Here is a 19,449-nt window from a genome sequence, read left to right as displayed (position 1 = left end):
GCGTGATTGGTCACACCAAGCAAGCAGATGCCTCAAGCTGTGGGGTCTTTGTGATGCAGGTCAGCATAACCTTTCCATGCAGAAATTTTGGACTGTCTCAAAACTATTGTATGAGAGATTTTTAGGGAAATAATAATTGTGACAAACCTTCGTCTGTTAGATGGGCGCAGACATCGTGAACAATTTCCTGGATATTCCAACATACATCGAGATGAACAGCAGCGCCAAAGAAATAAGAAAGTTGCGGGAAGACCTGTCAATCAGAATTCTTGAAGCTTCAGGTATTGTACCATTTGATCATCATTGCCTGCGTTTATTGGTGTATGTTGTTTTCCTGAAGCATGTTCTGTCTATGTAACAAGTCTGAATGAAAAAAGATTCTCGATTTATTTATATGCAGAACTCATTTGGGTATCCTTTTTGTACTATATAACACAGTGATGAAAAGTTAATTAAATCACATTTCGCACAGTTAAAATTCAATGACACTTTGGCCTTCATCGTGGTTGACACAACCACAGTCTGGGAAAAGTGTGGGTCTTGATTGCCCATAGTGAAACAAACTGGTTGAACATGGGTGTGTTATCATGTGCCCCCTTAAAGTCAAAGCAACAAAAAAAGGGTAACAGGTGTTGACAGGAGTATTCTGAGACATGACAATGTGCGGTTTAAGAAGCAGTAGAACACCTAATCAGGAAAGTGCATACGAAAAGGTCTCTATCAAATGGTCTTCAATTATGCAACAATGATCTGTAGATAACATTGGAGAAATCAGTCTATTTGGCATGTTTATTATAGCTCCTCTCCAGGACATGTGTCTGATGTGTGGAGAAAACACTGGTGCTGCAGACAAACTGGGAAAGTGAACATCATTTCTATCTGTATGTGTAATTGTTATGTCCCAGTGTGTGGTCTGTGTTTTTTTATGTTCCACACTGCTGACCCTTTGATTGTTCTCCCTCCCTCATTGGCCCACCATTACACCACTGTTCTGTATGACATCATGATCAATCAGCTTCTCAGCCAGCGTGCATCTTATTCACTATATAACATGGAGGTTTTCTGAAGGAAGAGCCTTTCGTTTGACTTTGGTCCTGCTTGGTTTTGCTTTGCTTCATTTAGTTGTGGTTATCGCTTTGTTTTGCTATTGTTTTGGCTTTGTTGGTTTGTTGTTTTCTGTTCATTTCTTTGTACTTTCGTTTGTTTGTGTTTGTCCTTGTTTTGCCATTATCTTGCCCTAACATGTTACATGTTCAACCTTTATGTTCTTTTGTACCCTGTTCCTGTCGATTAGTCTCGTTTTCCATTATCTGTATTCCTAGTTCACTTGTGTTTTTGTGTAAACTTTTGTGTATAAGGTTAGTTCAGGTTGTTGGGTACATTCTACACACTTAAATGATTTTGTATTAGTAACAATAGTTAAGTACGGGTGAATGCCATTTTTCTTGTATGGTTTTGAGTAGTCAGGGGAGGTTAGCTAGGGTGTTGAAGACGCAGAAGACCGTGTGTTTCGGGTTTTCTTTTGCAGTCAGGTTAGCTTTCCCTCACTTTTTTTAGCCAGCTCCATTTTGTTTGGTTATTTTCTTTTCTTTGGCACCACTCTAGTTCCCTTACCCCTGTGTGTTATCGTGTCTTACCAGTCACTTATTTAACTTAAAATCATCACCCACCTTTGTTATTGTGCTTCCTAGTCACTTACCAGAACCCACCTGCTTCCAAAAGAATTATTCTAAATGTTACACCCCTTTACCCCTAGATACTTGGGGTCGTAACATTATTATGTGTAATGTATGCACATAATAACAAAACATGCCAATGAAATGTGATAGCTGAACTAATATAAGGTTTACTCTGTGTAGGTCCAGTGTGACAGTTGTGAAAACTGGTTCCATGAATTGTGCATCTCAAAAGAAGAGTATGAAAGCACAAAGAATGAAGTAACGTGGATATGTACATTTTGCCAACCCCAGTTTGGTGAGTATGCTCTGCATGCAAACTATCACTATGAAAGGGTTTTTTAAGCAGGACATGTAGTTTTAGATTCAACAGAAACATAGGATGACATTTTTCAGTGGATGTTATAATTGTTTGTTATTGTTAGGAAGTTTGAATTTCAGGGTTATGTTCTGGCATTAATGGTTCTATAAATTAGAGATACCTTTTCAAAAAACACTCCAAAGAAGGCATAAAAAGGCATAAAAGATTATTGATAATCTTTGCAATTTATTACATGACACAGGCATCTCGAAGATAGAATTACTGTGTATCAGGTTGATGATTAGATATGGATGCATCAAATCAATTACTAGGTTTCTTTCCAATAATATAGAAACAAAGGCACGAACATGAACACCTTAAAGAGCTTGCCATTTAGCACAGAAACAATATAATGTCTTGCTATAAAAACACAAAGTAAGAAAAAAGGAGTTTGATCAAGAGAGATCTGTCAAATTCTGCAAATACCTAGATCTTGATCTGTGACCCATTAATACTCTTTGGATTCTTTGCAGTTCGTAACCCTTCTTACGGTTTTATATTTCAGGCACTATTGATGAGTGAGCAACCACCCCCTACTCCCAAGCATTACATAAAAGACATGCTGGAAACTCAAGAAGACTGTCAATGTGTTCTCAGCAGAATTCAACTCCAAAAGACATGTAAGTACAAGTTTCAATATTCCCCCAAAAATCTCTTGGGTAAGAGTAAACTTTCAGACACTTTGCGAAAAAATAATGAAAAACACCAGAACACAAAAAAATCACTAGAAACCATTTGTTATCTATTGCCAGAAACCAAACAAAGTATTATGAAAACGGTAAAAAAGTTCATCATAACACAACACAGTCCCTTTTATATATGATTACTACACAGTGTTAACATCAAAGTAGTAGTGCAAAGAATTCTAAATCAACAGTATGTCACCATGACATGATTTATTCCACTCCGATGTAAGAAAGATCAAAGAAAACTGGCTTCTATCCAACAGAGGTGTATCTAACGTGATTCCTTATTAGGTTACCCAAATAGTACCATCTCTACAGTACCTTTCAGACAGGACACAGTACTAAAAGGATTCTAACCGAAAGAATAAAACACAATCACATCATCGAAGTCCGAACCCCACTGACTTTCAATATCATACCGTGTACATCTCCAGGCTTGGAGACTCATCAAAAAAGAACAGCCTATACACCAAAATGATCCTTTTCTTCCAGTAAGATTATGGCATTTGCAGGATGCTGTCTAGATCAATAAACAGATTACATTAATAATAGCGAGCAGGTAGCAGAGCATTTAGGCACACAGCCCCTAAATTGTAGAAATATGTCATACCTTATTAAGGATGCCCCATACCTACAAGCATATTTAACAATGCTGTAGTCTTCTACATCATCTCTGTAGTCTTATTGATCCTGAGTGATCTAATTCTTTAGGAAGTGCAGAAACAGATATCAGGTGGGTAAGTAGACAACCACGTTGCAATTGTTTTTTCTGTGTCTAACCCATTTTTTTTCTCCACACCATGCCTGCCACTGTTCTCTCTTCGGTGCCTTTGGTTGATATTGAGCTCTGTTCCGCATGACAAGGGATCCTCCTGGATTTCTGAAGCAAGGAACCCAGCCGATATGAGTCCCTACAAAACTCAAGATCCTGTACTGCTCAACCCAGTGGATGGGACATACTCAACATTAATATCTAGCCTGACATAATACAGGCAATAGAATTCACCGTGTCAATCTGCATGGTGGTGCATGTGAACTGTTTCTAGTAACTACTTGTCATACCTGGAGGGGAGGTCAATCATCAGGCCTTGGACCCCCAGAGATTTTTTTGATTTTCTCTCCTTCGTGCCTGATGGTTACACAGTCACATCTGCATACCACACCTTCACTGTGATTTGCTACAGATACAGCTTATTTAAAATGTGAAATTAGGAAAAACTAAAAGAAAGCGTGAAATAAAAAGAATGTCAAATCTAAAATTTTCAGATGTTGTGATGAAGCTTTTGACTCATGAATAGCACCCCCCCATCCCAGTGTAATGCATGTTTAATGGTGCCGTATTGAAAAAATAATTAAAAAAAAGGTTTCACAACCCCAAGCAAGGTTGTATAAGGTGAGGGGGACTGTCTGGTGTGTAAAACACTTGGTTGCAGCATTGTGGGTGCTGTAGTTTAAATGCTATTGGTTTGTGAACAACATACCCCTATCCCAGCGCAGAATGCCACATTAATTAAAAGCATGAGAAAATGAGATTCAGAATGCAAAGCTGTATTAGTCTTCTGTGTAAAAAATCGGTTTGAACATCATTGGAGCTGTTTTAATTAAGCTGCTGAGTAATGAATATATTTAATTTTCCCGCTGTTAGCACTATAGTGTATATATAGTTGACCCTTACCTGAATGAAAACAAGACATTAAGAAAGGGTTTCAGAAATCAAACAAAGCTTTATTCCTGTGCATACAGTCTGGGTAATTGGAGACTGCGCTGTCCTGCTTCCTATGGCGATATACTGTTTTTTTTCACACAAAGCCGTATTGACCAGTATTTCTTGCATTGTGAACGTGTGTACACAGCAGTCCCCCGGGTTCCAGTTAGTGCGTAGTTACACATCAATGAAAAACCAGAGGTTTAAAAAGATAATTAGCTCACTAATAGTTTTGATGGCTTAAAAATGACAGTGAAGGCTGTGAAAACGGTCACAATGTAGTTTGCACACAAAGCAAGTGTTTTCATAACCCTAAGAGGTTTTGTGAAAATGCTACAGGTGTGCCAAAATCATTTTCAAACTTCAAGCTAACTTTAACCTGGTCAATGACAGTACCTACAGGCTATCGATAGGTTTGCTGGCACTGTGGGTTTGTTGTTCCTGACAATGTGCACGCTGAGAAATGCGCACAGACTGGCTTTCTTTCGGAATGAAAATGTTACGGCTTGTACCTCATGTAAACACAGTTTTAACCATTAGCACACTCATATATATCCTGAATCAAGAATGAATATGCCCTGGAATCCGCTGTACCACTTCAAACTGAAAGTCAGATATTTAGAGTCTTGGTAAAGACTTTTTACAGGAAGAGATGTCATGCTTCAGCTGCTCTGGCCTGCAAAGTACAAAGGGGCTTCATTTGAAATACCCGATTGTATTTCAAAATCCAAGGTATTTTTGCTGTGCTAGAATGTATAATTTATTATAAATGTTTTATTCACAGCCTCTTCTTCAGGAAGCCTCGCACACACTAAACAATATTCAAAGACTATAGGAACGGTAAAAAAGAAAGCAGTAAGATGGATGAAAAAAGATTTTGACGTCTCTTCCGCAACTGATGAATACTCCTGTGTGATGTTATTTCTTACATGGATTCCGTTATTTTGCCACAGGCTGTGGGTCTCTGTTTTCAAAAAGAGCAAGTAAAAAGTTTTGTAAAAAGAGCAAGAGCACCTGTTTGGAGTGTTTACGACAGCAGCGGGTCTCCAAACAGAACTTCATCTCCTGAAAAGTGCCCCTCCCTGCCACACAGGTTGCTGTGCCTGGTGCAATGCATATCTCCACACATCCCTCCACCCCCAGCAGAGCACACACCACCTTAGGACACTCCATCATGTCCTCTCTGCTCACCACCACCCAGAAATTGGCTGATGCCATCCCCACTGTTTCTCTCCCCTCAGGAAGCACTATCTACACAGCAGAATTCACAGATGCCAATGCCATGTACAGTTCTCCCAGATGTCCACCTTTTGCCCATCAGCCAAGAGGAGTGGGGGATTGAATGTGCAGTGTGTCGGCACAGAGGGGACAGCCAGAGCCGACCGCTACGCCGCTCTTCTGTTTTGTAATTTTGTGACTGGGAGTGAACCACATCCGTAAATGTTGACTGGTCCAGAGGGAAAAGGGCCTTGCCTTGCATTCTCCGCGAACACATAGGCATGTTGAATTGGAGATTCTCAAAACTTACTTTGTGTGATTGGAAACTGATACATGATAGGATAAACAAAATGCTTCAAAGAAAGAGGTGCTCTTTCTCTCTGGTTTTAGTCTGTGCAGCAATAAAACAATCAGATTAAACAAGAGAGAGTGTGACGTTACTTTTCGTCAATGAAAAAACAGTCTTTTCATGTTTATTTAAGTGTCCTTCTTTCATTTGGATTGTATGAAACAACTCGGGAGTTATTGTTATGATTACTCTATTATCGAATCCTCAACTCATTCACTTGTTATTTTGGGAACATTTTGACATGTTGCTTTTAGCCGTCGATACTGTTGAATTCGCTCAGTTTGTAATGTAGGGTGCTCTGAACAAGTTAAACTTTGATACAGGACAAATGTATACTTTTAAAGCTACTACAGTATAGCTTGTGGGAAATACAACATCACACCGTATGCATAAGGCACGTCTTTGTTCACGATTTAAAACTACAGTCCAGAAAAACATGACATTTGATTGCTGGTTGCCTTATGTTAAAGGGCAACAATGAGACCAGAGCATGAAAATTCCTTCCCCTCCCCCAGCAGAACTGTTTAATCTACATAAACACAGTGGGGTGCAACACCTAGCCTAGACTTTGAGAGAAGTATGGAGCTGCGTTGCATAAAGAGTTTGCAATGGAATATACAGTAGTAGGCAAAAGTTAATTTCAAGCTGAAAAGAAAAGACTCAACATGTCTCCTCTATACATCTTCCATTTAGACCATCCAATGTCATTTATTATTAATATATTCCATATCCCATTAAAATCAGAAAGTTTCTTACAAGTGTAAATCCAACTATTTTCCTTTTTTTGTTAAAGGAAAACTCATGCCAGGAGCTGGGTTCAAAAAAACTATAGCTGAAAAGGGCAGGCAAAATGTTTAAGTAATCATAGGTGAATGAGACAAATTGATGCAGATGTTTAGAAAGAAAGTGGACTACAGTACTATTTTGAGCTTACAGCCTATCCAGTGTTATTCATTATTAATATCTTTCATATCACATTCAAATGAATGTTTTTTTTAATTGTAAGAGGCAATACACAACATGTGTCCTCTATAACACTTCAGTGTACATTTTAATCAGTTTAATGTTTAACAATGTTATACAAAGCTTAAAATTATTAAATTGCATATACCGTTTAGACTGTTAAATTCTGTAATTGACAAACAATTGTCCCTCAGCATTGACAGGGATTCAAAACCAAGTGTTTTCTGGCAACAGACCAAATGCTGCACATGAGAGCTTTCATAGCTCCACCTGGTGGTTTTACAAGATATTTCACCCTACTATGATACATCATGCGGTATCCTACAGTTCTTTGCAGAACGAGCACTGCGATTTACTGCAGCATACCTTGCACATTTTGAATGATTGGATCTGTACTTCTACTCAGTCTGGTGAATTCTTGATAAACCAAACTGGTGCCCTCCCTCTAACTCACCATTCCTCCCTTATGGTAGTGGATGTAGAGAAACCCATGTATATAAACCCATAGGGTCAATTGCAATGGACTTCCCGAGTTACAACACAGCCGCGTACCAATTTAGTATGGTACATTGTGGAGATCATCTCCCACTCTGAGTTCAATTGCAGCAAAAAACATGTGGAACAAAGTTGGAGCTCAGTTCAACTTGTGCTTAATCCGGTTCGGCGTTGTTGTACTAATTAGCCCGAACTGCAGGGGACTGTGCATCAGAACACTTCCGATTAGTAGGATAATACATACGCCATGTTAATATACAATTACTTTTCTGTTTCTTGTTTATATTCAAACTAAATTTCCTGGCAAATCAGTTAGTTTTTAATTTAAGAATTGCATTTAGGCTACAATTCATCTTATGAGGCTACATTGTTATTAATGAGATACCCAATTGTAATTAGTCATGAAACAAATGAGAACTGCAGCTGTGCATTTGAAATTAAACACTACTGTATTATTGCAGCATTAATTTTGTTTAACACTCCAGATGAATAAGCAAACCCATTGTTATAGCTAAGTCGTCACAAAAGACACCGACTAATAACCAGTAAAGTTAAAGTTTTATTTTTAACAGAGCTGGAAATTAGACTTATAAAAATACTTGAGCAATAAAAAAAACCAACAACAAAACAATTGTTCCTCTGACCTTCTAAGCATTTTTTTAAGGCAATACATTTCTTTAGCAGGGTGTGCCTTGTGCTTACTTATCTGAATTTTGATTTTCTCTCTCTCCTGTGTCAGTTCAGATTAAGCTCTTTAATCTGTTCCAACATCTTCCTTTCAAAGTGGGGAAGTGCTTGCTGGCGTGTTGTTTTGCCAAGTCGTGCTTATCCTTTATGACGGTATCTTCTGACACCTGGGCACAATCCAACAACATTACAAGACCAGCACTATAACAGGAGTCATAAAAACACAAGAAGCCACATTGAACGAGCTTTCAGAATTGTAAAACAACGCTTTGCTTGTCTGTCATTTGGTTTGCATACCAGTCCATCAAGAGCTAGCACAACCCTGGCTGTTTCAACACAGTCATTGGATCACAGCCACAGGACAGAAAAGGGACTGTAAACCATCATAAATCACTTTTAAGATGCTGAGTTTTTTCCTTTAACATGCTTGGGTGCCATCTATTTCCTCCTCATCCTGCTTTCCTCCGATAACCACAATTACGGAGACCCATCACTAAAATATTTAACAAATCTATCCAGTTGACTCCTCGATTTTATAGAACACATTAAAGCCTCACGCTACATTTATATAAATAATAGCTTAAGTTCTGTTCTCTTCACTTCCAATGAATGGAGAAAATTTGAAAAGAACAGTAGTCTGTCGTTAAGTGAAGGGAGAATGTGTGATCCTAGCTGCAGAATAATTTTAGTTTCAGTGGTCTTTCTGATGTATGAGTTTGGAAAACCGTGCTCAGTACCATCGAGGTGTAAGAGGGTCAAGGATGAGCAGGAAACTTTGTTAATAAGGAGATGGACACCGCCCAACATGGGGCTCAAACCCACACCCCTGACCTAAAGAATCACATGCTCTACTGACTGAGCTAGCCGGGCACCAGTGTTCTCAAAGACGGTTTTCCAAACTCATACATCAGAAAGACCACCGAAACTAAAATTATTCTGCAGCTAGGATCATACATTCTCCCTTCCCTTAACGACAGACTACTGTTCTTTTAAATTTTCTCCATTCATTGGAAGCTTCATTTCATACCTCTCTGCACCCATTCTGACTTCACACCTCTTGATTGGCCTCTCTTTATGTCCCCTGCTCCCGCCTCTCACTCTTCCTCCCTCCCAACCTTTGTTCTCCCGCTACTTTACCTTTGCCTACTGCCCTGTCTCTCTCACACCTGAAGAAGGCTCCACGGCCGAAACGTTGTGTTCTCTTTCTTCTTTTTTTCAGCATGGAATAAACCTTTTACTTGTTCCTTTGCAGCCTACGCATGCTGGCGCAGCTACCCACTTGAACTAAGACCATTAAACTGTCTGGTGATATTGCTGCACGGGGCGCAATATCACAATAGAACACGTTACTGTAAAAAATGTTAACATTCGTGAATGAGTATTTTTTTTAATTATACCAAATGTCCGTTAAATAATGAATGATGTTTTTCAGACCATAAACACTATTATATGAAAAAAAAACATTTACTATATATCCATTTAACTTGTTTTTTTTTTAAAAAAACATTACAATACGGTAGATGAAAATTGTTGTTCAGCGCTCTTGTATTAAATATACTCTACCAGCCTTTTAACTCATGTGTCAGAAATAAAGTGTATAAAATTCGCTAAATCAAACAAAACACAAACGCTACGAAAAAGAAAAAAAATGTGTTTATCCTGCAATTTTATCTCGTTGAAACGTTTTTTTTTTCTCTGTGGCACTAACGGGCTAACGGTTAGGATTCCTGGTTTCCTGATTACATAGAAATGTGTCTCTCTTCCCTTACGATGTCCAAATGATCAGTTCAGTGTAGAAAAGAGCACCGTAAAACCCCGTCAGGCGTGCAAAACGTATAAATGAAAGAGATCGCTTTGTTTCTGCCCGCTTTCTCACTGAAGCCCTTTAGAAGGTTATAACCGCTACACCGCGCGATGTGGGGAGGGGTGACTTACAAGCAGAGTTGACCTTTGAGAAAGGACTCGTCTCGGGAATATATTTCCACATTTTGAAGAGAATTTCTCCATTTATGTAGCCTGATTTCCACTATTGCTAGAGAGCTGTAGAATCTGGAATAACTTATCCAGCTCTGGGAACAGTGTGTAGATGACAGGTTTGTGACTTTCTCATGAGCACGGTATATGAATCCATCAGATTAAAGACACTGTGAGCATTTGAATAAAATTAAGGATAGTCTGTCCCAGCTCACCGCGATGGTATAGTGGACCGTACTTTGTGCTGTGACCGCAATACCCGCGCTTTGAATCCGGGTGACAGCAGCCCAAGACAAGAGAGTTTCCTTCGTCTATGTTATTTCAGTGAAGGGGGGGCATGCGTGTACAGCGAGCGATCATCGAGTTGATGTGTTGCCCCATATAAGCAATGTGAACCAACACTGCTTTACAAAGGAGCACTACCTGAGCTTATTGTTGGTAAACTGGAGACCAGACCGACCTCTTCTCTGACGAGAAGAAAAGGACAGGAGCCGCAGTATTTAATATGAATAAGAGATTTCAATTTTCTGTGGCGCAACTAGTACCAAACACGTAATCTCGGGGTTGTGAATTCGAGCTCCACGCTGGTAAGAAATCATATAGGTTATGATAAATGTACTTTTTTAAATAAAAAGTAATATTATAAAACTTTCTCGATACGAGTTTGCAGGTGACATGTTCTTTATAAAAATAATCTTTAGTATGGGATCAATAACCGCGCCTGAACAAATATCGGAAAGAATCGCCTGTCACTAAGGTATTTAAGTAAAGTAGAGATATAATCAGAAAACCTACATATAGGAAATGTTAGTTACTTTGTATGTGCTTTAGCGTTTTCTTTTATATACCGAAAAAAAGGTTCAAGGCGTTCTAGTCGCTGTACTCCTCGTAGATAATCTCAACGAAATCACAATACAGTACAGGACACGCAGTGAGGAGCTCACGCAACGAATAGTCTTGAACATGCCAAGCGTAAAGGCACACTGCACATCTGCGAAACATCACATCCTAGTTTAGTTACAGTGAGATTATAGACTGGAAGCTAGGAAGTCTCAGATCACTTTTTTATTAAATGTTCAAGCAAACACAAATACCTTTGCAAGAGACATTTCAGAATCCCAGTCAAATCCAGTATGATTGCTGGATCCCTCGAATTCGACAATATCACAGATCTGCAGTCCACGTGCAAGACATACCGCCCAGAGCATTTCTAAGACAGGAAATACATTTTCGTTACGAAAAGAGATATACTGTACGTAGAGTGAAATGGTCTGGTACGAGTCCTAAGTTTGAATAGTTCAAAATAGACGAAAAAGGGTAATTACAGACTCTTTCGAAATGTAAGAACATTAAAGCTGTGCGGACCTTATCTTGATTTACCTAGTTTAATCGTTTTCAGAAAGTGTAATTTTATTATTTTATGTACCCTTGACGATTCTACTGATGTTATAAGTGCTCTTGTTTATATTGAATCTATTTTGTTGTTCAAATAAAAAGTAAAAAAAAAACATTCCGGATGCGTCTGCTGTAGAAATAAAATGACATCAAAGGCGTTGTACGTAGAGTTCTGAAGCCTGCTCCACAGAAGAACTAGCTGAGATGAAACGTTCGATATTCTACTGACAGGGCTATTCCCATCAACTCAGTTTCTTTCTGAAACAACGTTTTCCAAGAAAAACTTACACTTTGCAAAATTTGAAATAAAATACTTGCTTAAAAGTGCAGATTATTTTTTTCCCAAAAACTGTAAAAGGAGAAAACCGACCTGTTGGAGTCTCTGTCGTACCATTGCTCAGTGCGGTCAGGTCGGGACTAAAACGATAGTAAGGTTCTGGTTCAAGCATATCTAGGCATGCCTTTCTCACTGTTCCATCGTGAACATCATCTAGAGAAAAAGTGGCATGTAATGTTTAATACATTATTGGCCTTATTAATAATTTGAGGGAATATAAATGCTTTGCATGTATCGAATTACAGCACGTAACAACTGAGTACCTGAGTCGATATCACCGGGCAATTTCCAATAACGACCAACATCAGACACTTCAAGAAAAATAAGATTCCATATCTTGGAATGTAGGGCGGGAGAATTCATTTATACTCCTGTTGCATCTTGAGCTAAACTTTTTTTTAAAAAAATATGACGCAGATTTGCTCAAGATACTTGTAATCGCCTTAAAGAGAGTTTTCATGAAAACGTACATCGGCTAGCTCTCCACTGTTAATTGACAGAACTTTTGAAGAAACTGTTCTTATATAAGCAACATACAAATTAAACATCTTAATGAACATGAAGGGAAATCTATGGAAGCCCGTTTCCGTCAGGGAGTAAAAAAAACGCGCTATGATATCTCATTGTATGTCTTTTTTTACTTAAAAGGGTCTTCTTTAGCTCAGCTGGCAAGACCTGGGTTCGAGCCAATGCAGTGAGGCACGAACTAGGGTGGGAGCTGCGAGGGCACAAGCCCTACAACCCGAATCCGTTACAATAACAAAAGGACAGACATTGAAATATGGGCTATTTCGAAGTCGCAAATGTGAGATATAAAGTAGGAATTCTGAGTTACTAAGTCGCAATTCTGAGTTGCTAAATCGGAATTCTGAGATACCATAGCGGGTTTTTTTTTTACTCCCTGGCGGAAACGGGCTTCCATAGAAATCCGGGTTGTGAATAACAACTCTCACTACACACGATTGAGTTCTTGAGGCTGGCACCTAAGACAACTCAGCCATCCTGACAAGCAGTGGAGGATGCCCGTTACTTTGTCAAAGGATTATTAACTACTTTTCTTTTCTTATTATTACAGAGATTTCTACATTGCAAGACAATTGACGATTTAGATAAAGGTATATCGTGGCACGCAAACCAGGCACGGACGGGGTTTGAACCCGCGCTCTTAGGTTTACGAAACCGATGCCTTACCACTTGGCCACCGCGCACACAGTCTAGTTTTTTTTTTCCCATCAAGGCTAATACATTTTGAAAAAAAAAATCTGTGCGCAAATTGCAATGGCAGGAGAAGTAAAGAATATAGTTCTTCTGTGGAGCTGGCTTCAAGAATTTTTTCATTTTCTTCCCTTGTAGTTTCCTCGCTCTTTTACTGTCCCTTTCTCCCACGGAGAGACGGAAAACATGCCGAAATCGTTTTCACCCTGTGTTTGTGCAACGTCAGTGTGTGAAGGGAAAGCAATCTACGTGGCTCCAGTGGCGCAATCGGTCAGCGCGCGGTACTTATACAGCAGTGCACAGCGGAGTCATGCCGAGGTTGTGAGTTCGAGCCTCACCTGGAGCAGTGTGGCCTGTCTTTAGCTACCGAAAGCAACCGTCCACTTTAGATACTGTTACTTATAGGTCGTCCTTAACACCTTATCTAACGGGATTGTAGCTTGTTAGGTGTTTGCTGGAGATCCAGTCTAAATTAACATCAAAGGAACAGGTAAAGGTTTATTCCACGTCACACCCGAAGAAGGGTCCACGTTGTGTTTACTTCTCCTTTCAGCATGGTATAAACCTATACTTTTTCCTTTGCAGCTGACGCAGGTCACTACTTAAATTCCCATCAGCTGTGGACCCCCAGCTGATCTCTACACAGATAGATGAGAGATATCTTCTTAGACGAGAGGTCTGCTGGGACTAAGGGAGCACGATGGGGTACCGAAGACTTGAAAAAGCTCTCGCATTAGATTCTGTTTTTGTTGTTTTCCAGATTTGTTTTTAATGTTCTTTTTGTTTTGAAGTTGTTCCTTTAAGTATTTGTTTATTTTATTTTCTGTAGTCGTTAGACTACTACAGTGATTTACCTAGGTTCCCGGAAGGCTTCTTGCATCGTGGTTGTTGTGTTTTTGGGTTACAAGTATTTTTTTTCTATTGATAGGACCCCACGCATTACTGTGGGACTAGTTAACTTAAGTTCTTACATTGTACCTGAAATTACCACATAAACTACTACTCTGTTTTCTTTTTTTTAAATAAAGGCACAAATGATGTTTTTTTTTTCTTGCAGCTGATTGGCAATGACCCTACAACGGGTCATTGCAACGAACGTGGCTGCTGAAATTTGTCTACTAAACCTGTTCTCAATTGCAACAAACCTAAAATAACATATGCTGCCCATTAGATGTTACCGATGTAGGAGACTAACTTAAACCACCTCTTCACAGGGTTTATGTAGTTCAGTAGAGGAACAGTCGATCGCATTTGAACTGTTCTGAATGTAGTGGAAATAATATAGTCACAAAGTAACGAACATACGCACCACTTGCTTGAAATATTTACTGTAGCTAAAATTGTTTTCTAGACACCACAACTATTCACAATGAATTTGATGAATACATGTCTTTATTAATAAAAGTGTAATTTATTAATAATTAAGATTAATGTATATCTTTATTAGTAGCTGTATTACCGGTAATGCATGTACAGTCCTTAATATGGGATAGTGAACTTTCAGGTATCCTGGGGAGGTAAGAAAACTGAAATGAAGGAAATACATATTTAAAGGGGGTGTAAGTCTTAAATGTGTTCTGTTACATCTGGGTGTTAACTGAATAGATTGTATTACTTATTGTGATTTGACACATGTCTGTCTCAGGAGACAGCAGAAAAATTGAGGAATTTGCAGGTACAGAAAATAACTTGAACTGAACAGGCAAATGTAAGGTTATGTTAAAGAAAAATAAACTTTGTCACCTTTTTCAACATGATTATTTAAGACAGTTTATCGGAACCGTATCTCTCCTCGATTCTGTGGCTGTGGTCCAACAGTAACGGTGGTGAAACAAGCAGAATGTGCGGAAAGAATTGGAGACGTAACGGGAGACTCATCCAGTCGATAGAAGGGTTGTGTACGCTGAGAAGTGTAGTTTAAAAGCTTAACGAGCCAGGGAGGAGTCAAACCTGCAATCTTCTGAGCCAAAGTCAAACACATTATCCATTGCACCACTGGCTCTGATACCCTAAAGCCACCACTGTGAGCTTTGTGCTGCTATTAGTAATACCGTAGCACTCCGGTGTTCACAACAGCCCCCCACCACCAGGAACTCAAACCCAGGCCTCCTGCATCACTCAACAGGGACCTAGCCTGTTGAGCTAAAGAGCAATCTCCCTTCAGTCCTGCGGCTGTGGCCCTGCTATTACAGGGAAGGGCAGTGACTCACCGCTCTGGTAAGCCGGCTCTTACACACTCAATGGTGGCCGTATGCGTTACACTCTCCCCCGCTTAACTCACCAACCTCAGCAAAGGGCTATCCCATCCCACTGCTGACACCAATGTAACGCTCCAGGGTTCACATGGGCATCCTCGCCACTGCCACATCAGGTCAGTCCCCCACCGTCAGGGACTCAAACCCAGACCTCTGGCATCACTCAACAGGGACCCAGCCTGTTGAACTAAAGGGAGTCCGTCCCTAAGCTCAAGCGGCTGGGTCCCTGTTGAGCTATGGTGGCGGTCGCAGGTTTGAGTCCCCGACGGTGGGGGGCTGACTTAAGTGGCAATGGCAAGGGTGCCCACCTGAACCCCCAACCATTACAATACTATACATCGCTCCAGTCCAAATTTTCTCAATTAGATTCATGTGTTTTCTACTTGTATTTAGCTACTAGGTCTTTCGTTTGGTCTGTTTTAAAAATAGCATCTCAAACGATTTTATGTGTCATGCTGAAATTCACACACGGGGGATGTCACATGAAAGACAATCACAGATAAGATGTTGCATTTAAAAAGAAATCCAGAGTGGCAGTAGAAAACAAAGCCTTATACACGAGATGCAAGTGCTCTACCACTGAACTAAACTGATAGGCACTTTTGCCTGCAGCTCTTTAATTGAGTTAGGGAGAGTGAAGGGTCTACACAGTGTACAATTTAAAGGTCGAAGCAAGACAATCTGATGCGAGGAGAATTCACAAAACGAGCCTCTGCTTTATCGTTTACTGAGCATTCAATGAACATCTAAGTGAAAGACATATTCACTATTTTCACTTTTTGTTTAAAGAACACTTTTATCATGTTCTGCACTCCCGGTGTTTAACGGTGTTCTTTTCTACACTCCTGATTTGAGGATCCCCAGGTAAACAAAATTCCGATATATTGAATAGTATTTATGTTTACATTTATATTCACTCGTGCCAAAAGCTTGTGTTCTCTGCATATATCAGGATGTGGAAAGAGGCCCAATCACATCTGGAGTAGATAGTATTTAGGTCAAAGCTAATTCAAAGTGCATCTCTGGGTGTGTTTGAATTACCTACGTGTTTGACTGAAGGACAAGCTCACGGTGCCTTAAAAATTGACATTCGTCATCTTTTTTTCTACATTCACAGGTTTTACGCTAAAGACAAAAATGTTTTTTTTTGTCGTTTTCATGCCAGCTGGCACTAATTATTCTGCACTGACAGGGAAGATTAGTATTTTATCTATCACAATATGTGTGGAATTTGTTTTTAAAAAAGTTGTTCCAGAAATGAACACTTCCATTAAAGTTAAGGCAGACACCTGTTGCTGTCCACAACGACCAACTCTGCATGGCAAGAGAGGAGAAAAGCACTGTGGTGATTTGAACCCAGAAACTTATTTACTAGACATGCACGTTAACCAGCTAAGCCACAGCACCAACAGAGCACTATCCTTTTACAGCCTCTTAGACACACCGCTCTGAGATACCTGCGTTCTGTGTGCGCTGCGCCTGCTCGCTGAGCAAGTGATGAGAAATGGCTTTTATCTGGTAATTTCAAGTCCAAGGAGCTCAATATGCTTTTTATGTTTGACATCTTCAAGGAAAATGGTGAAATCGCAGGTGGAAGAGGAAAATGATCCTTGAGTAGAGGAAAGACGACCATCTTGAGTACTAACTCATGTCAGGAGGCTAACTTCTGGGATGAGGTGGTGGGGTGGTAAGGCGATGGACTACTAATCCATTGTGCTCTGCACATGTGGGTGTGAATCCCATCCTTGTGAAGTTCAGCAGTTGACAGATGTGCCTTTTTAAACTGGGTGTGCTTTCGTTTCGTCTTTCGCTCCTGTACTACAGCAGTAATATTTCTAGATGTGCATGAACATGGTATAGTAGGCTGACGGCAGGAACACGGGGTCCACAAGCAGTGACAGTATCAGAGGTGTCTGCAGTGTGTTGGTTTGTGAGCACTAATAAAATAACTTGCCGTGGAAGCACGTGTGCCTGCATTAATACAGCTCCATTGAGCAGAAAAAGCAACACAAACACCGACTTGTCAACAGGAAGTTTCCGTAGCTGAAAACACAGCCATTGTGCTCCAGGTGAAGCTTGTGTCGCAGGATGTGGGTCATTGAGGCAGTCACGGTCTGGGATTGATTGGGTTATGTTGATTTGTGTTACAGGGTGTGGGTTATTGAGGCAGAAACAGGCTGTGATTGATTAGGTTATGTTGAATTCCAGGATGGTGTCAATGTTGCCTCTCACTCAAGGGGGTGACTGCAGTTGTCCCAATTAATACAGGAACAGTCAGTAAAAACAGTCAAACCCAAGTCGTTCAGGGAGCAATTAGGTATCGAGACTTGGAGGTGTGAGGAGTCGCTGAGCCAGTTTTAGCCAGACCAAGGGGTGAACTGATAAGGTTCCATGACACCTAGCTCAGCACTCCCACATTCCTCAAACAACACAAGCTTCCTCCTGGAAAAATACTGGGCAGACCTGATTCTGACAGGGACAGTGGAAACCCCCCTGAAAGGGATTGGCTAAGGAGAGGGATAAAAAAGACCTGAGACAGAACAGAGGGGGCTCCCGATTCCCACTGGATCCTGGAGACGACACAGGCAGCACAAGGAAGCTGCAGGGTGCAAGACCCCGCTGCAGAGTGCAAGACCCCGGAGGAACTCTGCAGAGACTTCTAATACCTGGAGGCAAGGATCTACTGGTTCAGTAACTGACGACAACGAGAGACATTGGCATTGGAACAGAGGTACTGTACAGAGACTTTTAACACCTGAAGGTGAGGAACAAGGAAACTGGCACAGTTAGCCGATTCAAACTGAGAGGAATGTAATATAGTCGCAGAGGATTTCTATTGTTACCTGAACAGAGACTGGGGAAATAGGACTGGGCGATACCCCTCTCCTCAAAGTGGGCCATCAGAGACTACAGGTACTAAGTAGAGACGATCGAGTAACCTCTCTCATGTATTTTACAGAAAAGACTGCTGCCCCTCTGTATTCATTTTGACCCTGGGAAGGACCTTTTGCTGCTGTGAATTCTGTTTTCGTTGTGTTTTTGGGTGACAGTGAATGTGAATGTAGTTGGAAAATAAAAAGGGCACTTATACAATACAAATGCTTGTCGCTGGTCTGTGTGTGCATTGGTGATTCTGGGAGACAAACAGAGCCTGTGGTAATGTAGAGGGGCCCTAGCACCCCGTTTGTATTGCTAGGTGGTGTAGATGTACACGAAGCAGGAACATCCCTCGCCCTTGGGTTCACCTTACTGTGACACCTTCTTCATCTATGTTTTTTGAGTGCACTGCAAATGATCTTAGTATCGAAATGCCGTCCCACATAACCGATCCAAACAAGCTGCTTTACAGAGGAGCACTGCCGGAGCTTATCGTTGGCAAACTGAAGACCAGGCCGACCTCTTCTGTGACTCTTGAACACTAAATCTCAAGGTTGTGAATTCAAGCTCCACGCTGGCGGGAAATTCCATAGGTAATGATCACATTTTCTTGCATGCTAATCAAAAGAAATATTAAGAAACTTTTTCCGATACCAGTTTTTTAGAAAAGTAAAGGCACACGGCACATGTGTGCCACATCACGTCCGAGTTTAGTGACAACTACCTCAGAGATTGTAAAATGGGTAGTTTCAGATTAGATCACTTTTTTTTATCAAAGGTTCAAGCAAACCTGAATACTTTTGCAAGTGACATTTCAGAATCCTAGTCAAATCCAGTACGATTGCTGGATCCTTCGAATTCGACTGAACTATAGCACAGATCTGCAGTCCACCATTAGAATACTGTGGGTGTGTTGTATAAGCCATACCGCCCAAAATAGTTCTAAAACGGGAGATGCATCCTCATTTAGGAATGTGGTATAAAGTGAAATGGTCTGGGAAGAGTCCTACGTTTGAACAGTTCAAAATAGACGTAAAGGGGTATATACGGACTCTTTCGAAATGTAAGAACAAGCTGTGCGGACCTTATCTTTATTAACGTCGTGTAAACGTTTTTCATAGAGTGTAATTGTATTATAGCATGTGCCCCTGAAGATTTTCTTGATACGTTATATGTGCTCTTGTTTGTATTGTATGTAGTTTTGTTGTTCAAATAAAACGTAAAAGACACAACTTTCCGGATGCGGCTGCTGTAAA

The 19,449-nt window shown here is 40.3% G+C and overlaps 2 non-coding genes across 2 annotated transcripts; one reads left to right on the top strand and one right to left on the bottom strand.

The window, feature by feature from the left end:
• Nucleotides 1-12,982: 12,982 nt before the first annotated feature.
• trnat-cgu (transfer RNA threonine (anticodon CGU)) lies at nt 12,983-13,054 on the bottom strand. Its single transcript has one exon. It is a non-coding gene; the product is annotated as a tRNA-Thr (tRNA).
• A 259-nt stretch (nt 13,055-13,313) lies between these two features.
• Nucleotides 13,314-13,407, top strand: trnai-uau (transfer RNA isoleucine (anticodon UAU)). The gene is made up of 2 exons: nt 13,314-13,351; nt 13,372-13,407. It is a non-coding gene; the product is annotated as a tRNA-Ile (tRNA).
• The last annotated feature ends 6,042 nt before the right edge of the window (nt 13,408-19,449 follow it).

Source organism: Lepisosteus oculatus, chromosome 14 (genome assembly GCF_040954835.1).
Source record: "Lepisosteus oculatus isolate fLepOcu1 chromosome 14, fLepOcu1.hap2, whole genome shotgun sequence".
In the NCBI taxonomy this organism is placed as follows: Eukaryota; Metazoa; Chordata; class Actinopteri; order Semionotiformes; family Lepisosteidae; genus Lepisosteus; species Lepisosteus oculatus.
This window is presented reverse-complemented; position numbering and strand designations above follow the sequence as displayed.